This window comes from Stegodyphus dumicola, chromosome 3 (assembly GCF_044657685.1).
Source record: "Stegodyphus dumicola isolate Sdum_Otavi_A_Nest chromosome 3, ASM4465768v1".
NCBI lineage: Eukaryota > Metazoa > Arthropoda > Arachnida > Araneae > Eresidae > Stegodyphus > Stegodyphus dumicola.
In genome coordinates, this window is record NC_140770.1 from 101,308,912 (window position 1) to 101,332,490 (window position 23,579).

Below are 23,579 nucleotides of genomic sequence, written 5' to 3' on the forward strand. Positions count from 1 at the left end.
TAAAATAACACGTCGTTAAAGATTTTTTAATAAAATAATCCATTGTGATAAAATTATTTTAATAAAATAATCCATTGTGATAAAATTATTTTAATAAAATAATCCATTGTAATAACATTATTTTAATAAAATAATCCATTACGCTATAACAGTGTCAATTAAAAAAAAACATTGTAGGAAATAGGCGGTAGAGTCATTAGGTTTTTTGAAGCAGGAGACGTGAAAAATGTGCAGTACCCTTACCGGAACTCTCAGGAACCCCGGAACTCTCGAATACGCGTCGAGTATGCTTCCAATTATACCACACAGGAGTGCGGAAAGAAGGGAGAAAACACCTTACATACTCAAATTTTAAAGGGTACCGAATCCCCAAATCCTGGTCCCCCATCGTTTTGTTCGGGAGCCACTTATAGAGTTGTAGAGGCATAAAGTTTTTTTTGAAGCAGGAGACATGAAAATGTGTAAGAACCTCACCGGGACTCGAACCCCGAATCTTTTGAATACGTGAATATGCTTCCAATTACACCACGAAGGCATACGGAAACGGGGAAGAAAATAGATTATCAGTCATTTGGAGCCCAACGATATATGAATAGTTTAATGAAATAGTTTAATATATGAATATTCACATAATTTTACTTACGCGTAGTTGATCTAAATATTGAGGCAGTTATAATAATTTATATCACTCTATCAAGTCGTTTAACATCCACGTGACACATAAGTGCTGCATTTTAAGGGACTTCATTCAAATTCTATGCAGAATGGCAAGTAGCCAATTCTCAGAATTTTATCACTGAGTAAAACGCAAGCACTTAACCGATCTTTCAAATTAAATTAATCTGTAATTACTTAATACATCCATCCAGTTAAATGGAATATTATACTCCTTACACAAAGTACATCTTTATTTTATGTTTGATAAGATGACAAGATGATTGATAAAATAAATTAGTATAAAGATGCTGATTTAATAAGATGATATGATAGGATAATTAGATAAGATGATTTGATAAGATAATTAGATAAGATGATTTGATAAGATAATTAGATAAGATGATTTGATAAGATAATTAGATAACATGATTTGATAAAATAGATTAGTATAAACTATAATGCATTTAATATCTAATATACTTAATTGACAACTTTTATCAATTTTCAATCTTAAGATAATCAGTAAAAGATGTTCTTAGCTCTATATATTTTGCAACTTCGGACATATTTTTTTTTCGGTAATTCATTTATATAATGAGTTGAACGTCTTTCTGAGCTAACATTTTTATAACGAAAGTTGACTGCATATATTTTAAGTCAGCAGCAGTTTTTACAAATGATAAATTCAGATGGGAAAAAAATTAAGGAGTTTCTAGAAACAAGAACAATGTTTCCCATGTTATACAAAAGCAGTGTTTTCTAGAAACAATTTTTCCCATGTTATATTAAAAGATTTTCAGATTTGAAAGATATTTCAGATTTTAACTGTCGCCCAAAAGATTTGTGTAAGTTTTTTTTTAAATTATTATTATTATTATTATTATTTTATTTCCTCCCCCCTCATTTTCTTACGCCGAAGCAAAATAGCAGCACATGTTAGGAATTCCCGATGTAGTGACAAATGTTTGGCATGCATTTTTTCTACTTTTGTTCAGTCTTTTCTTAGTTCATCATATCAATGGTCAGTTATCTTAGTAAGATGGCTTACAAAACACATCTTTTTGTCTTTTTATTATTAACGATTTGTGTGCTCACTTTGTTTATTAAATATCACGTTCTTCACACTTAGCGCCATACAACATTCAATTCGACAGCAAAATCAAAAAATATTTAAAAGCAGCCTAACTTTAGAATTTTCAAAGGCAATCTGAAAATATTTTATTCCCTGCCACTGCTCGCTTTCAAATCCTTGAAAATGATCCTTTGTTAATGAAAAATTCATTCATGTTTTACAAAATTTGAATTAAATAAGAATAATATGGATGCATAACTTCATTCTATAAACATATTGAATATTTGTAATTAGATGGATCATGAATTAAATGCATTTTTATTATTTGATTCAAAAATAAGAAATGAATGTTCTTAAGAACTGCATCGACTGCTTTTAAATAGCTTAGTTTGCTAATCGCAACAGACCGATCCAGTTTGAAAAATAAATATTTTACAAATTGCAGAATGGCAACAGACTCGAATGAAAACTGAAACAACGCATTTACAGTTATTCAATGCAAAATCCTAGTCTTGTGTGTGCGTGTGTAACGTAACGGGAAACAATTTTTAAGAGAAAGCTATGCTGCGAAAGTAAGAATACAGGGGCAAGTGCATTTAACATTGAGTAAATGGGTATCTCGGCAATTTAGCAAGATATCGCCAAACGTCGCCAAATTTGGTGGCCTTTTTGTCCGCTTGTTGTATCGCCGTAATATGCATTGAAATTGAATAAATGTAATTGACCGCTTTGTTAGCTGTAACCGTAATTGCTTTCCAGTAATTTCGAGAAGCAGAAAGGTACTAGAAATATCTCTGCAGCAGGTTGAAAACTATAAAGGCCCGGAGAGAGAGCATCTGAGTTCAGCTGCTTAGTCATTTTTGTTGCGAGTTGTAGTTCCGCGTGAACTGAGATAAATCCAAGTTAGCTTTTTGTTTAGATGCGCTTTGCATTGCGTTGTGCTTAATGTTCTCAGTTTAAAATGTAACTACTGAATATATTGTTTGATACTGTGAACACTTGTACGAATATTTCTTTGGAAAACTCCAAGAGCTCTGAAATATTTTTGATAAAACTGTACGCAACTGTATTTAACGTACGCAACTGTATTTAACAACAAATTTGTGTTTACATAGCGGAATGCTCATGTAATACCGAATAATTCATGCTAAGATTTATATGAGACTGATTTAAAAGAATATGCTACTTTTTCCTTTTGTTCATCACTTGTATCCGACATAAATGCATATATTAAAGTTAATCTCCGTATCATAAAATAAAAGAATGGGGAGTTGAGAAACACTATGGAGAGTCACATAATTTAAAAATAATTTCCCGTGATTTTTCGTTTTTGATTTCTGTCTTATTGAAATAAAGTGCTTCCTTTTTATTCATTTTCAATACCAGATGGCGATTCCTACTAAATTAGTTTTCACCATCTCATCAGTCTCTAATGGATTTCCGTACGGAAATGGTCTCAGATAATGAATAAGAAACCCGTTTCAAAAGCAGTAATTCGATATTAATTTCTTGCTATGTCTTGGATTTAGAAGAGAATAACAAACGAAGCAGAGAGAATACATTGATTCCGGCTGCAATCAATGTCGCAAGAGGCGAAAATGGCTCCAACATAGAATTACATGCATTATGATCTCGGATGCGAAAAAAATGCAAAACTGTAATTTAAATATTTATTTTTGAAGATCTCAATAAATTTCCATAAGTAAAAAGGAAACGTAGAATATTCGGAAGAACAGGTTAAGCGATGCGAAATATCCTATAATTCAAATCATTAACTGGAGGGAATACGTTATGTAATTACCCCAACATCGCTCAGTGAACTCATTTCCATATCATTTTGGGCAACTTTCGTACATTTATGCCCAGATTATGTTATTTTACTGATGTTTAAAAAAATCTAGGGTGATTAATTTTAGTAGAAATGCCCAGCGAATTTTTTCTTCCCCCTCCCTTGTTCTCTTATCTGCATGAAAATAGAAGCAGAACGATTGTGAAAATTATAAGGAACTAAAAATTTTGACAGAAGTATTCTGACGCTTCCGGAAGATAATGTGAACCTAATTGCGATGTTATCTGTATGTGTATTCTTTTATTTAGTTAAAAGTTAATTAGAGAAGGAAAAAAAAGATTGAGTAAATTGAATATATCACAAATGAGTGTAAGATTTTACGGTTCTTTCATCAAGAGCAAGTACAAATTAGTTATTTCATTTAATCCAATTTCTTGTTATCAAAACATCACAAATGAGCATGTGCTTTTGTGGTTTTTTTCACCAAGAGCTAGTGTAAAATACTTCCTGCATTTAATTCAATTTCTTTTTATCAAAACTTCAAAAAAATGTGAGGAATATTAAAACATTTCTTTAATTACGAATTCCAGGTTACTTAAAAGAACGTAACAAAAAGTGTTTTTATTTATTTAGTAACTTATTATACTTTATGGTAGTTAAAACGAAATACCTTATTTTATCTACCTGCAATATCCACAACAGCAGAGAGAAAATTTTATAAATTGACGAATAAATTTGGAGTCATTACGTTATTTTTGGAAGCAGGCAAGTTGAAAAATGAGCAATCGCCTTCGCCGGGAATCGAACCACGGAACTCTGGAATACCGGCCTAGCGTGCAGAACCATTACACCACAAAAGCACGCTAAGAAGGTGGGAAAAATACCTTACATACTCCCCCTTTTAAAGAGCGACTGTGGTTTTAGGGGACCCAATCGCCAAATCCTGGGTGTGGAGATTCATCATCCACAAGCCTTTTAGTTCGGGCGCCACTGTAGAGATATTAGGTATTTTTTGAAGCAGGAGAGATGAAAAATATGCAAGCGCCTTCGCCAGGAATCGAACCACGGACCTCTGGAATACCGGCCCAGCGTGCAGAACCACTACACCACGAAGGCACGCTAAGAAGGTGGGAGAAATGCCTTATAAATTTCAAAAATGAAATTTCCCTTGAAAGTGCACTGATTTCAACTGAAATTACACATAAAATGTATACAGTATGGATAACCGTATTTAGAAAATAATAGCGTTCTGTAAAAAATCAAAGAATAATTTTAAAAAATGTATGAAAGCTTTCAGATTTTGTATTACGGCCAAAGGAGCGTTCTTACATTTACATACATGCTCGTTTCAAGAACATTTGGCTAAAGCCCCTTTTGGCTAAAAATATTTAAAAAAATTCGATACACAGACTAGCGTATTATAAAAATATTGCTAAGAAATGTGCAGCTGCGGTAAGGTAACTTCCGCAGAGCGGGTTTAGGGTTGCCAGAAAACGGTAAGGAGGGGCAGGATTACCGGGTTTGGCGTGAAATCACCTATTTGGCGATAAAAATTTACGATATGCCATAAACAGATGGAGTACCTTCTAGAACGAATTCTTACCGGTTTGGCCCCCAATGTTCTCGAAGGCAGCCCAAAAATCTATATAAACCCTGCTTGTACGCGGTGTAGGAGTCGATCGAGAGTCTATCCAGTTGATTATCAGTCTAGTGTCGAGTTGGTCGTCGAATGCATCGAGAGAATCTCTTAGTGCATCACGTGTTGCACCTTGGAGAGTCTCGAGATCACGTTGAATTCCGAGAACGACCGAACCGAGTCGGAAGCTGTACTCTAAAGCTTTGCCATGAAGCTGCCTTCGCCGTTATAGTCTGACAGTCTGAAGGCTGTGTTGCTGATTGTTTCAGCGTGCTTGTCGTAGTTTTTCGACGACGGTAAACGTGTCATTGAAGTTGTCCTGAGTAATACAGGCAAATAAATTGTGTTTCGATACTTCATCAAGTGTAGTCTTCAATCACTCCAAACCCACGAACCCGTATTGAATATTTCATTCCGTACAGAGTGTTGCCACTGCTCGCCTTTAATCTTTGAGTTTCTTAATCAAAAATTCGTTAAAGTTTAAGAAATGTGAAATAACTGACAAAACAATTCGTAATTGAAGATTCGGGCTCCCAGGTGCCTATATTAGAGTTGGAGCACTACGTTATTCAAAATTGGATGGCTCTCGGTAACATTATTTTTCTCACAAAGCGAAAAGCATACATACATTCATGCAGATTCTTCATTATTTAATTTCTTTAAATATAGTACAGGGCCATAATGCTCGGTGGCAACAATTTACAAGTATAAAGTGATACGGCCGTTTATAGTGATTCGATGTAAAAGGCCGTTTCGAGACTAATAGCCCTTCTGGGCTAACGACCATTTGGTCTGAAAACGTCGATATGTATACTTAATTGGTTTGCAAGCAGCCCGACTTCAATCTGGCCTAATCGCTTTCAGCTATCGCGCTCCTTGAAGAGAAGAAAAAAAAAAAAAAAATCATGTTACTTTGAATTTACACAGCTGCATTATGAGTGCTACATGAGAATTAAAAAAAAGATTCTAACAGCCAAGAATGCTTTAATTTGTACACAATGTAAGCATGAATTGCCGTGTGAAAGATATCTTATACGAAACATGTAAAAAGAGTTTATCGGGACCTAACTCTGCCTTAGCTTAGTACTTACTTCAACCTCACAGTTTAGTTTTTCTTCCTTACGTAATAACTAAATAAATAAAATTAAAAATATCATATAAGAAAGGTGTTTCCAAATTTCTGGAAACTAAGCTCTTGTTCAATTCCTTAAACTTACGGGTAACGATATCGACCAGGAAGAAATCTTGATTTGTTTATGGAACCATCATGTTCAATATTATTCAGTTGTTTGACTGGTACAACCGAATTTTTGCAGCACTGTTTTTTGGACCACGAAAGGTTCTAAGAGGAATCACCTTTTTTTTTTTTTTTTTTTTTTTTTTGTGTGTGTGTGTGTGAAAACTTCAGATATTTTTGAATATCTGCAAGAAGTATTTTGTTTTTGCATTTTGTTCCCACATTTAAAAAATCTTTACGATGTATTCGATTGGAGAACTTAACCCCGACTTCAAAAAGTGGATTGAAAAGAAACCGAAAACGTTCTTTGAGGAGTCGTTAAAAAACATGTGTTGTAAATTTGTGAATTCTAAAACATTTTTTGTTGGAATAAGTGTATTAAATTAATTTTTTTATATTTTATTAAAATTTGGTGAATTAATAATAATTGTTCTAATATTGGTGAAAACTGACGAAATTAAAGAAATATATATATATACCTTAGTTTCTGGAACTTTCGACATGTCCCTCGCAATTTTCTACTTAAAACAAAATATCTTGTAAAAGCACGTCTGGTTAGATTGGCAGAATGCTATATATTATCAGTCTTTGATCCCGATGAAGAGATACCGTAACCAGATTAAATCTACTACTGTTCAAAAACCAGGATTACTTTATAGTTCAAGCTAATACAAGTCTCTTCATTGATTAAATGTTCTCATATCTAGCTCCCTGATCGAAATATTTGTAACAGTACAGTTCATCGCCAGTTCGATAAAAGTTGCCTTGATCAAAGTGAGATGCTGAAAAATCTCCTATAAACACAGAAAAGGATTTATCCGAAACAACGCCGGAAAGCTTAAAAATGAAACAGGAAATATCTTACTTCTATTAACCTATTAATCTCATAGATTTCTTCAACTACACTTCCTTTTTTAAAGTCGCTACTTGAATATTTTGTCAACGAGACGGCAAGAAATATTTTACTATTGGAAAATGAAATAACGGAGAGATATTTTTCTGATAATGACACTTCAACAGTTTGGGTGCAATGAATTTTACCCTTCTTTTTCATATTTTTTTTTAATTTATAAATTTAATTTAGCATCATCGTTACTTAAAATGTAAATCTTAATTCAAATAATCCCAAACATATTAATTTTAAATTTAGACTTTGGAAACAGGCTCTGCATCTTCGAATACTATTTAAGAATTCTGATGCTCAATCCCCTATTCCTTCCCACACGAACATCATATTGAGCTCAAAGCCTATTACGAAATATAAGAATTGCTTGAAATAGTTGTGAAACTATTTGTTTGCGAGCAGCATAGCAGTGCAGTTTCAAGAAGTTTTTATGCGCATTACATGTTTCATAAAACTCCAGGAATTCTATTATACAAATAAGTGACCCAATTCTCCTAATTCCACCTAGGTAATACAGTTTCAGCAAATATAAAGCTAAGATAGAAAACTGGATGAAACTAACTCCATCAAATCACACCAGAAAAGAATCGGATAAAAACAAAAGTACTCTGCGTCTTGTCCACGTGTGTAGATGTCACTTAAACTGGGTTTCCTTTCTTTCGCTGATTGGTAGACAATCAGAACCGTCTCTGGAAGAGCCCACCTGCGCAGCCCGAGCTGTCGCGTAGTAGAACACTTACCCTGGATGCACCCTCTGCTCCCATTCCGCCACCCCTAACTATCATTCTTTTGTTCTTCCGGTTACTGCGTAGTAATGGAACAAATACGTCGACTGTACAAAAGGAAAAAAGACTGGAGAGCTAGAAAGCAAAAAAAGAGAAAAGTTCTGTTTGGAATTCTACTCGAGGAAAACATGTGTAAGTCAGTTTATAGACTTCTTTTTCGTAAGCATATATAGTGCCTTCCATATTACTTATTTGCCAAGAGTTACACTCTTTTAATACAGCATTAAAGATAACCTTTTAAGGTGACAATTTGTTTTATCGCTACTAATGTTTTACTTATTTATTTCCTATTGAATTTTACATATGTATCTTTTCCATAATCTGCCCCTTATTTCATTAATTTTCAGCATGAACAAACTTAATTTTTAAGATGACAGGATGGTTTTATGTTTCTGACATCTCACCCATGATCTATCAGCAGCCCGTTTAAGCGGAAAAGATGACTCCTCTGGGTCAATAATGTTGCACCACTTTGCATAAAGCCAGTTTTGATAAATTTGGCATCATATTATCTTATTGTAACATTATGCGCTGTCAGCAATGATAGGCGAGTAGAATGAAACGCCTCTGTAAAATACATTGAACAATGTAAATCTCATCTCTTGCTCTCTGAAGTTTCTCAGGACAAGATATATAAGTACTAAAAATATCTTTGGCGACTTGGCTGTTAGCTCTATGTGACTTAGATATGATCCATATTGAATCTGCAAGATAGTCGTTTTTGAACAGGATCGAAAATTTATATCGAGCCTACACTTCAGCGAAGAAAGAACCGTTATTTTACTTACTGGTTATCCATCGATGATGCATTTGTTTTCGAGAATGTTAGGTTGCTTTTATACCAAAGATATAACTCGTCATCCATCTTGAGTTGACAGAACTTTTACTATCGCTATTTTATAAGCTAAGGCTGACACATTTATCAGTTCCAGAACCTTCAGTTATATTTTAAGGAAGCCCGGATGTTCTTCTAATATCATGCATTTAGTCGAATGCATTCCCTACTGTTGTAATCGTATCATTATTTAATTTTTCTCACCTATGTTCATAAAAATGATGTCGTAGCTAATTCGGATAACTCAAAATTTCGAGAACAGAAATCTATCTTTTAATAAGCCTCTACTTCCGTTCACGCTAGAACGCTGCATCTCCGCTTTCTTCTTATTGCGGAAATATTAAAAATGCAAAAATGTAAATGTTCTTGAAATGACGCAATTAATGTGGAAATTGTTTATTTGATAAAAATAAATATTTCATCTGCCTTGTCTGCCAACTTTGCTCGTCATTATGAATCAATATCTATGCAATTAACTCATCCTACTACATTTCATATATATATATTTATATTACTACATTTCATAATATACATAGTATGAAAAATCGAGATTCTACAAAATTCGAAAATTTCCATTCAAGGGAAATTCTATAAAATCTGTTGAAAACTCTTTTACAAAAAAATTTATCCAATTTTGAATGCAATACTTGCTTTGCTGAAAACAAATCTTAGCAACAGTAACAAATTTAATGGACCAATTTTCTTATTCTATGGTATTGAAATTTAAGTTTGTTCATTAAAAACAATTTTGAACAACACATAACTTATCTTATTTATATCATAAATATATTATGCTTTAACTGACAAACAGACCAATGCGTCTGAATCAAGTAAAATGTAATAAATTGTATTATGACGTAAATGAAATGCAAATATATTATTCGCATTTTAAAGCATATTAACACTGCGTGTGCTAACGTTATCAATTTTTATTTAATATGCATTAACATTGGTATTTTGAAAATATACTGTTCGCAGTTTAGAACAGATTAACATTGCGGGAGTTAACAATGCCATTTTTATTTAATATGCATTAGCACTGGCATTTTTATTGTTAGAGCTTTGGAATTCAATTATAATTTTAAGTAAATTAAAATTATTGAATCTTTAGCAAAATGTCTTATATGTAGAACATTATTTATTTTTTTACACTCAACCCAACTTTCATAAGTTTTATATAAAGTTTCAAGTGAAATTTGTGAATGTAAAGAACAAATATGCAACTGAACTTCAGATATCTGTACTAACTGAAAACCGTACTAAAAGAAACATCCGCAAAATCGAAGTAACTGGGTTAACGTATTTTCTGGTGGCTAAATAAGTACACCAGTGTGCTAAATTAAGATCGTTCGCCCATTATGGTGAATTTTTGAAAACTAATGGACGGACTTTAATCAAATTTAATATATATATAACAGAGAAAGACATGTCAACTGCGGGGAAAAAAAGTGGGACAGTTCTATATCTCCCATTCTACTGGGGAGATTGACGAAATTCATTTGCGTTTTTCATGTCTCGAAAGCGCGATTTAGGATATGCAGTATATTTAGATATAGCATTGTTCTAATATAGGTATTTTGATACAAAATCATACTTTTTCTGAAACGACATGCCATTTTTTTTTTTTTTTTAATTTCGATTCGAAGACTCAAATTACGCATAAATATTAAATTTTGTAAAACTTAGTGAAGCAACGCAGCAATTTATCTTGGCGCATATTTTTCCGCTTGCGCTAAGAACTTCTTAATTTATAGGAACGTATTGTCCTTTTTTAAACTGAATACGTGTGGAAAAAATGTCATCGTTCATACTTTCAAATAATTTCAATAAAGTGCCTGAACCACATTTGGTGTTATTATCGCTTAAAAAAATTATACCAGTAATTATTTCGAAAAATTTATAAAATATTTACAAATACAAATTTTAAAAGTAAATCATAAAAAATGAACGACTTTTATTCGGAATGAACCTAAATTTCGAAATGTGTAAGGAAGAACCAAACAAGTTTTTTTTAAAAAAGAGGTATTAATAAATATATATCAAATTCAATTAACACTGAGGAGCTAAAATTTTGAGAGCTAATATTTTAAAAACTACTTGTTTGATTTTTACAAAATTTGGCTCTATGGCATAATTTGAGTCGTAGAAAATTGTCTTGTAATTTATATGGAAAAAAAATTGTCTTGTAATTTCAGAAAAAGGTCCGATTTTGTGTTGAAATGCCTATATTATAACAATGCTATATATAAATTGAATATATAACATAAGTCGCGCTTTCGATACATGAAAAACGCAATTTGAATTTAGTCAATCGTTCCAGTAGAACGGAAGATATCGAATTGTCTCATTTTTTTTTATTTCTTATTTTTTATTTACTTATTTATTTTTTGCTCAGTGTACCGTTCTAATGTAAATTAATGTAAACAGGATTATCAGTAAAGCTCATACTCCAGGGGAAGTCAAAATCCAACTTCTGATAACAAACTGAAAATAATTCTAATATAGGGTATGGTCTCCTTTCACAATCCGGCAGATCGCACATATGACGGCATACTCCACAGGAAGCAGTTGAGGAGTTCCTGTTGTAGTCGATCCCACTTCAAAACAAAAACAAGTCAGTTTTCAACTTTGGGCTGGTTCTCGGAGGGAAAGGCGAGATGACATTGCCCTCACAAGCTCACCATGTTGTATGGGTTACGGGTAGGTACCCAGTCCCGCTGTATAGGTATAGGGCCAGAAAATCTGGATGAATAATCCATGTGATAAATAGCCTCATTTTCCAAGTAATTGTCGACCAGTTGAAACCTATGGTGGACGAGTGTCGCCGTCCATTAACATAATCCCAAGACAAACTGTTCTCCTTAAGAGTCGAACGTAAGGTTCTAAGGTCTGCTCTCTGTACAACAGAGCAGTCAGGGAACATTTATTAGACTGAGGCAGAGGTTGCGGCCGTCCATCATAATGCCTGCCCAGTACAGCTCCAACAAGGTAAAGATAATTTTCTCTGATGAAAGGGTGATGTATCGTGTTCCAGGCTTTTCCAGATACGGTTACACTGAGAATCATTGTCCAGGGTGAAAGCTATAAAAAGTACGACACTCCACTAGATTCCGGTTTAAGGCGCTATCATGAAGCTTTTAGGCATTTTAGGCATGAAACTGGGGTTTCAAAGGCAGCATACAACTCATGTGAGAGTTGTAAAGCTGTAGCAATTCTTCGTCGTCGAGCTGAAAGTACCAAATAAGGATTCTTATTCATCGTTATAGATCTTATTCGACCTTCTCCAGTGCTTTTTGATATGAATCCAGGGTACTGAAATTATTCCCACAAATTCCAGACGTTACTGGTTGTTACATTGGGATCTGCAGCCACCTGCGCTTGTGGGTGGCCTGTCTCCAATCAGTAGACGATTTTCCATCTCTTTTTGCCATCCATACTTCGAGGTTACTCATTTTACCAGATGCTTTAAAAAATTTACCCAACTCTTGGGCGAACCAGGTCGAATATTATTCAGGAATACGAACACAGAAATCGCCTAAAACCCGTAATAAGCGTTTATCTCCTCCACAATCACAGCTCCTCAGAGATGCCCATGTACGCTTATGTATTCGTCTCTGAATATCTGCATAATTATTTGGCAGTATAATTTGTACCTGTGGTTCAATAAGTTTCAGAAAAATAAACATAATTTGCAAATTCTCGTAATTACGCACACGAGTAGTACAGAATTGTTTGCTTTATCGTATATTTTTAACGAAGTATATATTGTTAAAATATAATATTTCAAACAAAATGCAGTATATAAAATTTTTGACAAAGTTAAACAGTGAAATAAGAGTGCTACTTTTAGTCGGTTAAAAAGAATGATTCGCATATCATTTAATAACTTCTGAAACCAATTAGTCATGCACTAACAAAGCATCAGGTAGAAAAAGGAAGCAGGCGTTCGTGCGATCTGAATGCACGTGTGTTTAGGTCTACTTTGCTCCGAAAGATTTAAATGTAGGAAAAAAAAATTTAATAGCATGAAAGCCTTTCTAACAAATATAATCTCGTGAGATTAAAATATTCATTATGATATACATAGTTATTTTATCGAGTCAATGCATAATTATATCTTACTATAAACGTTTTTTTTTAATTTTAATATAAAGTTTTTATTGTTCTTAGGCATAATTTTATGATAATAAAGTCACGCAGTATTTAAGTAATGATAAATTTGTAATCAGTTAGTCTGATCAACAAATACACAAAAAGGGTAGAAATTCAGATTTCACTCAATTTGTTTTTCATTTGTTTAGTTTTTATACTTGGCCCAATAATCATAGATACAAAGTTCTTTTAGGTCTCAATATTCACTTCTCTTATTTCATTATTAAATAAAATGTTATCAGGTTGAAATTCAGGATTTGGCCCAGGTTTATTGAATTTAGGAAGTAATCCAGTTTTGTTCGTAAGATGTTCTTACATTTATATACATTACGTATAAATACCCCTTCATATTATTTTCGCATAAAAGCTTCAGACTGTCTAAAAATGACTGACTTAAACCACTACTGATATCACTTGCTTATTCTGTAGGTGGTTGCTGTAAATCGCTCAATTGTTCATTCTCCGGAGGCTTTTAAGACTAATGGAGCCCTTGGGGTATCAATTCTTGTTTGAAAATGTATAAAATTTTGATTATTTCGTTCTCCCTTTATTTTTTTAGTTCTTCTTGATGTAACCGTAACTTATCCTGCGGTTCTGGTATTAAATGTACATTAATAGTTACAAGACATCTTCAAATCGGGAAATTCGATAAAAAATATATTGAAACACGAGTAATGATAGCAGAAAAAGTAATATATTAATCTTTTGCTAAAAAGATTACTAGGAACCAAACGAAAGCATACTACGAATATATAAATCAGATGCGCAAATGTAATGAATATGAAGAAAAAGAATCATAAAATTTTTCGAGATAGCAAAGCGTTTGATTCCTGTTTCTGAATATTAAGAAGGAAACAAATTCTGCAGCGGAAATGGGAATAAAAAGTTCTAGAATTTCCCCAAAACTAAAATTTTTAGTCTTTCCCTTGAATTTTCAATTTTTTATTTTAACATTTTTCCTTGTTCTTACATGCAAGCACTCAAAACGAAAGGATATTACTACATTTTAAAAGCCTTTTTCAAAAGGCATAATATTTTGTATTAAATACTTAATATCAAGCATTCAAAATTTTAATAAAAATTAATAATGAAAAATAGTAATTTATAAAATGATTAAATTTTGCTTTGTTTATGGGCATTTCCAAATTTATTAGATCAAAAATTCTAATATAATTAAATTATTATTTCTATATAAAGCAGTGATTTTCAATCGGTGGTGACACGTAAACACACAAACTATTTTTAACTATTAAATTCAAAAATCTCGTGAAGAAAAAGAACAATTGATAGAAATTTCCTGTGATTGAACCCTAACTGTAGATTTAAAAATAACACACTTGTTAACTTTTGGCTGAACCGGAAAAAAGGATTTAAAGGCATTTCAAATAAAGCTATTAAATTTTGTTGCTTTTTTTTTCATTGTATAGTTATGAAACTGATTTTCATTCTTTACATACTTAAAGTGCGTATTAAAAATTATTAAAACATTTATTATGATGTTACTTATATTTGACCTTTCTCTCCCTAAATTATTTATACGCTAGCTTATTATCAATTTTTTTCACATGATGCGAACGCCGTATCTACGCATGCTGACGCTATGTATATATATATACATATATATAAATGAATAAAAGGAACAATTAATTTCCTAAACACATCTCCATGTGCAGTGCTAGTACAAGCGTTTCACATTTTCTTCTACTAGGTAATTGACGTCGTTCGAAAGGCTTTTCTCAAAATGTTTGTTATATTTCTGAATTTATAAGATTTTTTATTGGATTTCATTCTCACTTAAATATAATTACTAAGAAAGTGAAACAAAATTCCTTATTTTGTGAAATTTATGCAAAAAACTGAAAATTTTACATCGGCATTGACAAAAATGTCAACCATCACTAACAAGAAAATAATGATGATATTTTTTTACTTTATTTTATATATGAAAAATAAGTGTACTTATGGTTCCAGAAGTAGAATAATTGGATAATATAGATTCAGTAGTAATGTATGGTAAAATATGTTAATCAACACAGATTTTTTTTTTAAATGCATACACTATTGAAGGAAAAATTACATAATTTAAATTCTGTAAGACTATTTTTTGAACTCTTAGTCTACATCATGCATAATAATATACAAACTTTATGTGCAAAATTTCAAATGATTCTCTAAGGAATTTTTAGATTTATAATGGTTGATATGAACATAAATCATAAAAATAAAATGATCAAAAATCGTATTTAAAGTTCTCAAATTAATATTATATGACATATACTTACAACTATTCACGTAGCCGAACGAAAATTAAAAATTTCCTAATAAAAGTACTTTGTCAGATTCTCCAGACTAATTGAAATGTTTAAAATCACTTAGTTAACAAATAGCATAAAAAAGAGCGGAAATTGCATTTTTAATTTGCTCTTTAATCTTTCACTTCCGCTGTTGCGAATGATAACTTCCGGTTTGTCTTCTCTCAGTAAAACTGGTATATCTCCACTTCTAATAAGCATGCCAAGAAAACAAAAGTTGTTTTCGATAGCTAAAGTGTGGCCTTTAAAAATACGAAATAAAAAATGAGATTTTTTAGCCAAAATCGCCCTTTTGTACGAGGTCTGTTACCTTTACCTTAAGCCCTTGTTTGTTCTGCCATAATCTGAATAATCTTAATCCTGATTCTTCTTAGGTCTATATACGTCTAGAGCTTTATTTTATATGGGAAAGTAAACAAAAGTTTAAGAAGTTGTAAAACATCGAGAGAGTAAACAGTATCCTTAAACGGCCTGAAAGGAACTCTGTTGAATAAATCTTGAGATAGAACGAACGTGGGATGCTCTTAAGTTGAATGAGGCATGCAAAAGTGACCTAAATAGGCAAATAAAATGTAAGCTAAAAATTATATAAAGAACGAATTAACAAAAGATAAATTGAACAGTTATCGGATAACAAACCAGTTTATTGGTTGAAGTGAGTAGGAGTACTAAGCCAATTTAAATCATTGAGGGGAAGAAATATGTTACGAATATTTGATATGATTAGTAAACCTCAAAATTTAAAGCAAACAATGAAATGGAAAACTGCAAGACTGCAAATAAACTTTAATAATCTGATTATTTCGTTACGTAGGTGAAATGTCTATGAAAGATGAATACAATTACACTGAGGGGGAAAGAAACATTAATTTTCATTGACGAAGAGTTCAAAACTGATCTAGCAGATTTGAATAATGAGACAGAAAATAAAAATAATATTTAATTTAAATTTTAATATCAAAAGAAAACAAAAATTTGCGTATTAATTTCTCACTCTGAAGTGGAAATACATTTGTCGTTTAATCATATTGCTCGCATGGATAAGAGGGAAAGAATTCAGTTTTATTTAGCTGTCCTGGATGAATAAGGTGGAATTAAAAGATTTATAATTACATTAATTCACATATTGAATTCTGTATAAAAGCGTTTCTCAACATTTTGACTAATGCATACCATCTAAACAAAAACTGCAAAATTTATTTTTCACTTTCTCAATAGAAGTATTAAAACAAAATACATGTTTTGCAATTTGTACAGCCTATTCTCTATTTCTATAAAATATGAACACGTAAAAAATGAGTTTACGTTATATTACTTTAAAATTTAGTGTGAAATTTGGACCTGTTTAAGAGAGATCAATTTCGTTATGTTTTTATTTATTTCGCTTAGTTTTAAAGGTAAATTAGGATCCACATTTAATTTTGTTTTGTATTTATTTTTCAAATGTAACATGGAAAAAAATGCTTGTTCACACAAATAGGTTGATCAAAATGGCAATAAAAATTAAATAGCTTTGTTTGAAATGCATATAACTTCTTTTTTTTTTTTCTGTTCAGCCAAAAGTTAACAAGTGCTATTTTTGAAATCTTCATTTAGAATTCGATCACAGAAAATTTCTATGAACTTTTCTTTTCCTTCACGACATCAAATTTCAGGTACATTTGAACAAAATGAATTTCTAATCTTGTTTTCTTTTTCATAATCCTCGGAAAAATACATGATGAAATTACGTATTAATGAAAAACAAGGTATTTTTAATGTAGGGTGCCATTTCTTTTTTTATTTTCAAATTATTTTCGATTAGAAAACTTTCTAAAAGTGATAAAATGCTTAAAATGTTATTATCTAAGTCTTTGATTATTAGCTCCAAGTGTTTCTATTATTGCATTTATTTCATCTCTAACGGTAAACAAATTAACGTTTTGTCCTGGTAATCCTAAATTCAATTCAGTTAACTTTCCAAAAATATCAGCTAAATATGCTAAACGCTCTAACCATAATTCACTAAGTAAACATTTTTTCCAATTCAAATTTTGAATCACAGAGTAAAATTTGAATTTCTGATCGAAGTTCAAAAACACTATTTAAAACTTTCCGTCTGGATAACCATCTTACTTCGGAATGTAACAAAAGCGTTTCATGTTCACTGCCCATCTCTTGGCATAAAATATTGTCACTGCATACGGGCAATGCACTTTTATTTTTATGTGCGCAGTTTTAGTTTTAGTTTAGCAATGCACAATTAGTTTTCCAAGGAATACAATTCTCAGATATAAAATTGTCAATTACTTTGGAAATTTCATTTGCAGTTGCTCCATCGTGAATAGATTTACAAAATAAATACGTTGCTTCGCCAATTCGTTTATTTGCTTCGAAAAGTATGTAAACTACTAATTGAACAAAGTTCGTTACATCAGTACTTTCATCCAACTGCAATGCGAAATGCTCATTATGTTTTATTTTTTGAATAAGTATCTCTTTCATGAAATTTACCACTTCATGAATTCGTCGATTTACTCTATCATTTGATAACAGAATATTATTAAGTTCATCAGCCGCTTTTTTGTTGAATAATGCTAAAATGATATCTTTAGCTGCTGGTAATATAAGGGTTTTCTCCAATAGTGAGAGCCTTTCCAGTTTTGGCAATTCTTAGGCTTACTTAGGTAACTAGCTTTTAAAGCCTTTTCACTTGAAGTAACAAAATCTTTCATTACTTGTTTATTATTTTTGAACTCTGATATTTTCCTCTTAAAATACGTATTCTTCCAGATTCATCCTTTAAGTTAGCATGCTTAGATACAAGGTGTCTTTTAAGAAATAATGGTTTCATACTTTGATTGGATAACAGTTCGCAAACCACTAAACAACATATTGAAGTTGAGGGTCTATTTCATCTCTATTCTAAGTGGACCAAAATGATAAATCACTTTCATTATATTTTCCATAAACAATTTTCTTTTCAATATTCTTAGTGCTAGTAGATTGTCTTGGATCCATCACCTGTGTGTCATCACCTTTTCGCTTAGGCAATCCTAGCTATTTTTCCATTTTGAAAATCTAGGTTTGTTTTATTAGTTTTTCACAAATATAAAAATGCACAGTTTATTACGAGTTCTTCAAAAATAAACTATTCTCAAATCGCGTAGAAAAGTAAGGAATACAAAGAAACAAGAATACAAAATACCTGCTGTTTGAGACAGCAAATCGACGTAAAAAAATTATTCTAATTGAAAAGAGAGTAATATGAGGCCGGAAGTGGTGACATAATGAAGTGTAGATGTGCTAATAAATCGATCAGCTCTAAAAGGATCAATGAGATACTATTATCTTTTTACAGGAACTTATTTTTATTTCCTATTAAATACAACATCCATTTCCACTACTCCTTTTAAACACATCGTTTATGACAAATTTTGTTGTCTATAGCTATATTTATGAAAATAAAAACGGACTACTTTTCTAAAATCTACGAGAAGCTATCGACCTTGAACAAAGCTCAAATCGCTTAAATTTACGAGTATTAGAGGAAAAACTTAAACAGGATGTTGGACTATTTAATAGTTAAAATTGTTTTGTTGCTTTGTGCACCATCTATTTTTCTCTTGCGTACTGCCAGTGGTACGCATACTACTGGTTGAGATATACGTAATCAAAAATTCTAAAAGTTATTGGGTAATAAAAATTAAAACAAATTTAGTAATTACAATTTTTAAAAAATCTGAAAGGTTCCAGATTTTAAATTACTTTCAAAGGAGCGTTTTTTTTTTTTTTTTTTTTTTTTTTTTTTTTTTTTTTTTTCCATTCTGTATGTTACCTTAGCAATATCGCAAAATAGTTTTAAATTGAGCATATCTCTAGAATTTCCTATACAAAGTCTCACGCGCTGGAGATAAAAATGTTTTTCTCTACAAAGTTGCCATTGCTCTCAAACAAACGGATATTTGTTGTGAACTAACGCAAAATCGCATAACGAAAACAATAGTCCTTCAGGGACAAAACCCCCTTGGACTAAAAAGAAAGAACTTATAATCAGGTTTCTATTTGAATAATGAAGCAAATAAATTTATTTTCTTAAAGCAAAAATGTAAAATAAGTACATAAATTCAATTAATATGTCAGTCAAACTAGAAAACAAATTATGTCAATTATCTTTTAAAAACAACTTTTTTCCTTAACACAGTATGCATACAAATGAACTGGTACGAAACTATAGCAGACTGGATCGGCAATTGAATCTAGGGCATCTCGTTGCGCAGTATAATGTTGAGCATTTAGCCCAAAATATTAATAATTGTTATCTAAACGCCTTCTTAGAAGTTTAATGCTTTTCATTGAATAAAATTACTCATCATTAAAAAAATTAAGCTCTAATATTCGTGAAAAGACGAATATCTTTTGCATCTCACTAAGGAAAATCAAAAACTGATTCTTTCATGCACGTATTCGCTTTCTTTTTGAGGAAATATTTACATACTATATATATACACAAATTCAGTTCCTGATCCAGCTTTTTTTATCCACGATAACTACTGTTATTGTTGCTAATGTCACTTGTCTGACCTATAGTCAGCCCAAGCCCACGAAATTCCCCCCATTCCTCTTTTACCCCAAATTTTGCTGAAGAGCACCCCGGGGGGGACGGGTGCATGAGTCTCCAGCCAATCTTTCTCTACCAGCAACCTCTCGAGAGGACTTTCGGCTCACTGCATATTTAGACCACCCCCATGCAGCACGGGGAAATAGCCTTGTCTTCTCTGGGTTTTGAACTCAAGCCTTTCGGCACGACATTCAGCGACGCTAACCACTATACCGGCTGGGCGACACGATAACTTATATATAGTGTGACTTAAAAGATCACTAAAGATATCTTAAACATATTACACACCTTCAATTTCTAAAAAGTGGCATAAAAGGAACACAAAGAGATAATAAATACGAAAATTGAATTAGAAAGAATATAATATTTAAATGTAAAGGAAATATAAGCATTTTTATTTTTTAACTAGATTTTAAAACAGTCAAATAGCAATTTTTAGACAACACGCGAAGCATTCCGATTGTAATAGATGGCGTGAGTCATTCTTCAAACGGAGCACCTGCTCTAGGTCAGGTGATGGGAGATTAACCAAAAGAAAATCATTCTTTTTCCTTTTTACAGGTCATATGATACAACAAACGTTAGTTAGGACTTGAACTCTACACACGAGCAATGTCGCTTAAATAATCTGCCAATTAAGTCTTTTGTGTTTGTTACTTCATTAATAAATTGGTGTTCGTCATATTTCATTGTTTAATCATTATCTCCGAGATGTTTTAGTTATATGTGTATGAAGACTTGAAGAAATATGTGTTATAAGAATATGGTCAGTATGGTTCAAAAGTTACAATAAATTTTTATTGTCATTGCTAATGCTCACTTGTCTGACCAAGCCCAAGAAATTCCTGATGGCAAGGAGCGCACGTTTACGCCTGCCGTTGGCAACAGCCTTGAGCACCTCTTACAGGGGACAGTGCGATTTAGCTCAGTTTCGCCCCACCCCCAATTTTGATGGAGAGCACGTCGGGAGGAAGGTTCTGAGGGTCTTCCCTCCTCTTCGACTAACCTTTCGAGAAGACTTTGGGCTCGCCGCATATTTAGAGTGCCCCCAGTGCCTTACAGACAATATACATTTACAAACATCCATGCCTTCTCCTGTATTCGAACCCGACCCCTTCGGTATGACAATTAGCGACACTTCTAGTTGGGAAACAAAAGTTACAAGAATGCCTTTAAGAATTCTAGAACCGAGACAATAAATTTTAACAAAGGTTAGCTTAAGAAGTATCGCTTATATTATTTAAAACATTCTTATTCAAAATGAAGAAAACTATTCGAAAGAACAAAATAAAGTAGATCATTATTTTGTTTCCATAGTTTTGCAAACAAACCTTGTAGAGTCATTAGGTTAATTGGAAGCAGAAAAGATGAAAAATATGCAACCGCCTTCGCCGGGAATCGAACCACGGACCTCTGGAATACCGGCCCAGCGTGCTGAACCACTACACCATGAAGGCACGCTTTGAAAGCGGGAGAAATACTTTATAACCTGTCTTTACAATTAAACTTCGTTCAGGCATTTACTCCGTTGAATCGTTCGCAATCGTTGAATTCTACAGATAAGAAAAGAAATTGAACTAAAATCAAGGCTAAATTTGTAAATCCAAATTTTATTATCACGTTAGCTGCAAAATGTGACTTTTGCATTTTTTAGTAAGGTATCTGTTCTTCATTTGTCAACGAAATAGCTTTTTATAACACTACTTAGTTTTGTTTAAGAACATCCTTATTGGCCCACCAGAGGCCTAGCTGTAAAATAGCTACGCACCACTAGTACAGTAAAACCCTGCAGACGGGGTGGCTGCATGGACGTTTTTGTGGTTTTTCTTAGAAAGTTCTCCACGAACGTTCTCCTCCCCTTAAGCAGATAGCTCTCCAATGCTTGGCTGTAATCAAATAAACCAAACCAAGAAATCCTTACATATGGTATTTAACAATTATTCCTTTTAATACTTTCCGTCTTTCGAAATATGATAACAAAATATATCAAAGCTCTTGCTAAGAGATAAAGCAGCATAGCTTTTAATTTATAAAGAAACAGCATCGTCCCAGATGTTTTTTGTAACATTGTAATGTGATTTGTATGAGCAGTTCTCAAGGAAATAATAAATGTAACATAGTGCGCTGATAAAGCATTCGTGGGGTAAATGAATAACAAAAGTTGATTGAGAGTTATAAATTACAAGATGCGCTTAATAGCCTTCCCGCCCCCCAAAAAAGTACATACTTTAGTAATTTGCAAAACGAGCGTCTGCAGATTGTTAGTCTAAAGAGAAATCTTGGTGCTACAAAGCCCGGTAAGTTTCATTAATTACTCTTTGCTATTCAGTATACTCATGCAGAATGCTTACCTTTTGGGCAATTATGCCATTTTTGAATTCATCTTTATGGAAGAAATAATATTAGATAGAAAATTAATGGCTTGCTTGACAGTGGTTTTCATTACCAAATATCCAAACGTTCTGGCGGTATTAGATGATGCTATTCATATGTTAGATTTAAAGACAATGTATACTGCCGCAAAATGTTAATGATATTTTAGATACATTACTATGCTGATATTCCTAATGAAATTTCCAAAAATCGTTAATAATTCTGAAAATTATTAGTTATTAATAACTTGATAGTATAATGAATTTCCTTAGAAAATCACCAAATTAATAGTATGCCTATATGGAACGTACTGGAGATATAATTTCATTGAAATGTTTTCGTGTTCTTAGCAAACCTTTTAGCATAATGCTGTCTTTAAATTGCTCACATCTTATAAATATTGACCATTTGATCATTTTATTCTCGTTGCTACTGTAATGGGTTGTGATCAGTTTCCAATTACAAAAATGTCTTAAATGACGAAAAGATTCATGTTTGGGAATTTTTAAATTTTAAAAATCAATTTTGTAAACCTTTTATAAGTTGCTTCGATCACGATACTCGTATATAGGAAAATGTCTTGTTTGCTATAAAAATAAAATACAAAATATCTGACTTCCGTATGATAAAAATTGATCAAGATATTTAATATAAATTCGGGAATCATATTCAAGATAGGGATCTGGTAGGGACTTTTGTGTGTGTGTGTATAACTTAATTTGTGTATAACATAACTGCACAATTTACGTCATTTAAGTTACTATAACTGATATAGATAACAATCTGCAGCATTACCGTCATCCACTGACCTATTCGTTTTACAAATATAAAAGTATAAAATTGTTTTATCAAATCTAAATATGCAGCTGAAATGTTCAACTGTGAAAAATATTGCCCATTCCCATTCTGGTATGACTACTTCAAAAAAAATGAGGATTTTATAGAAATTGTCGTTATAATAGTAATAATTTTTTTTAACAAGTCCCCTTTACTTTTCAAAAATGCCTGGATCGAGTGCTCAAAACCACGATGAGATTTAAATTCCGTATTTTGAATTTTTTTTAATTATTCACGATTTTTTTAAAAATGAATTGTGATAGTTTTATCATGAAAATGCTAATCGCAATCCGGCCGTCGCATAAAATCTACGAAATTTAATAAGAAATTTTAATTATATAAATGAAAATTTGCAAACCATTTTATTTCACCAAGCAAATATTTGACGGT

At 32.1% G+C, this 23,579-nt stretch overlaps 1 protein-coding gene and 1 long non-coding RNA gene across 3 annotated transcripts in view; one reads left to right on the forward strand and one right to left on the reverse strand.

Moving 5' to 3' along the window:
- Window positions 1–23,579, reverse strand: part of LOC118183164 (uncharacterized) — a 224,488-nt gene that overhangs the window by 122,938 nt on the left and 77,971 nt on the right. The window lies entirely within an intron of this gene.
- The window catches only part of LOC118183165 (uncharacterized), a 48,270-nt gene continuing 32,596 nt past the window's right edge, over window positions 7,906–23,579 (forward strand). Inside the window, exon 1 of the long non-coding RNA XR_004757193.2 lies at window positions 7,906–8,212. This is a non-coding gene — a long non-coding RNA (uncharacterized LOC118183165). The remainder of the gene's footprint in view (window positions 8,213–23,579) is intronic.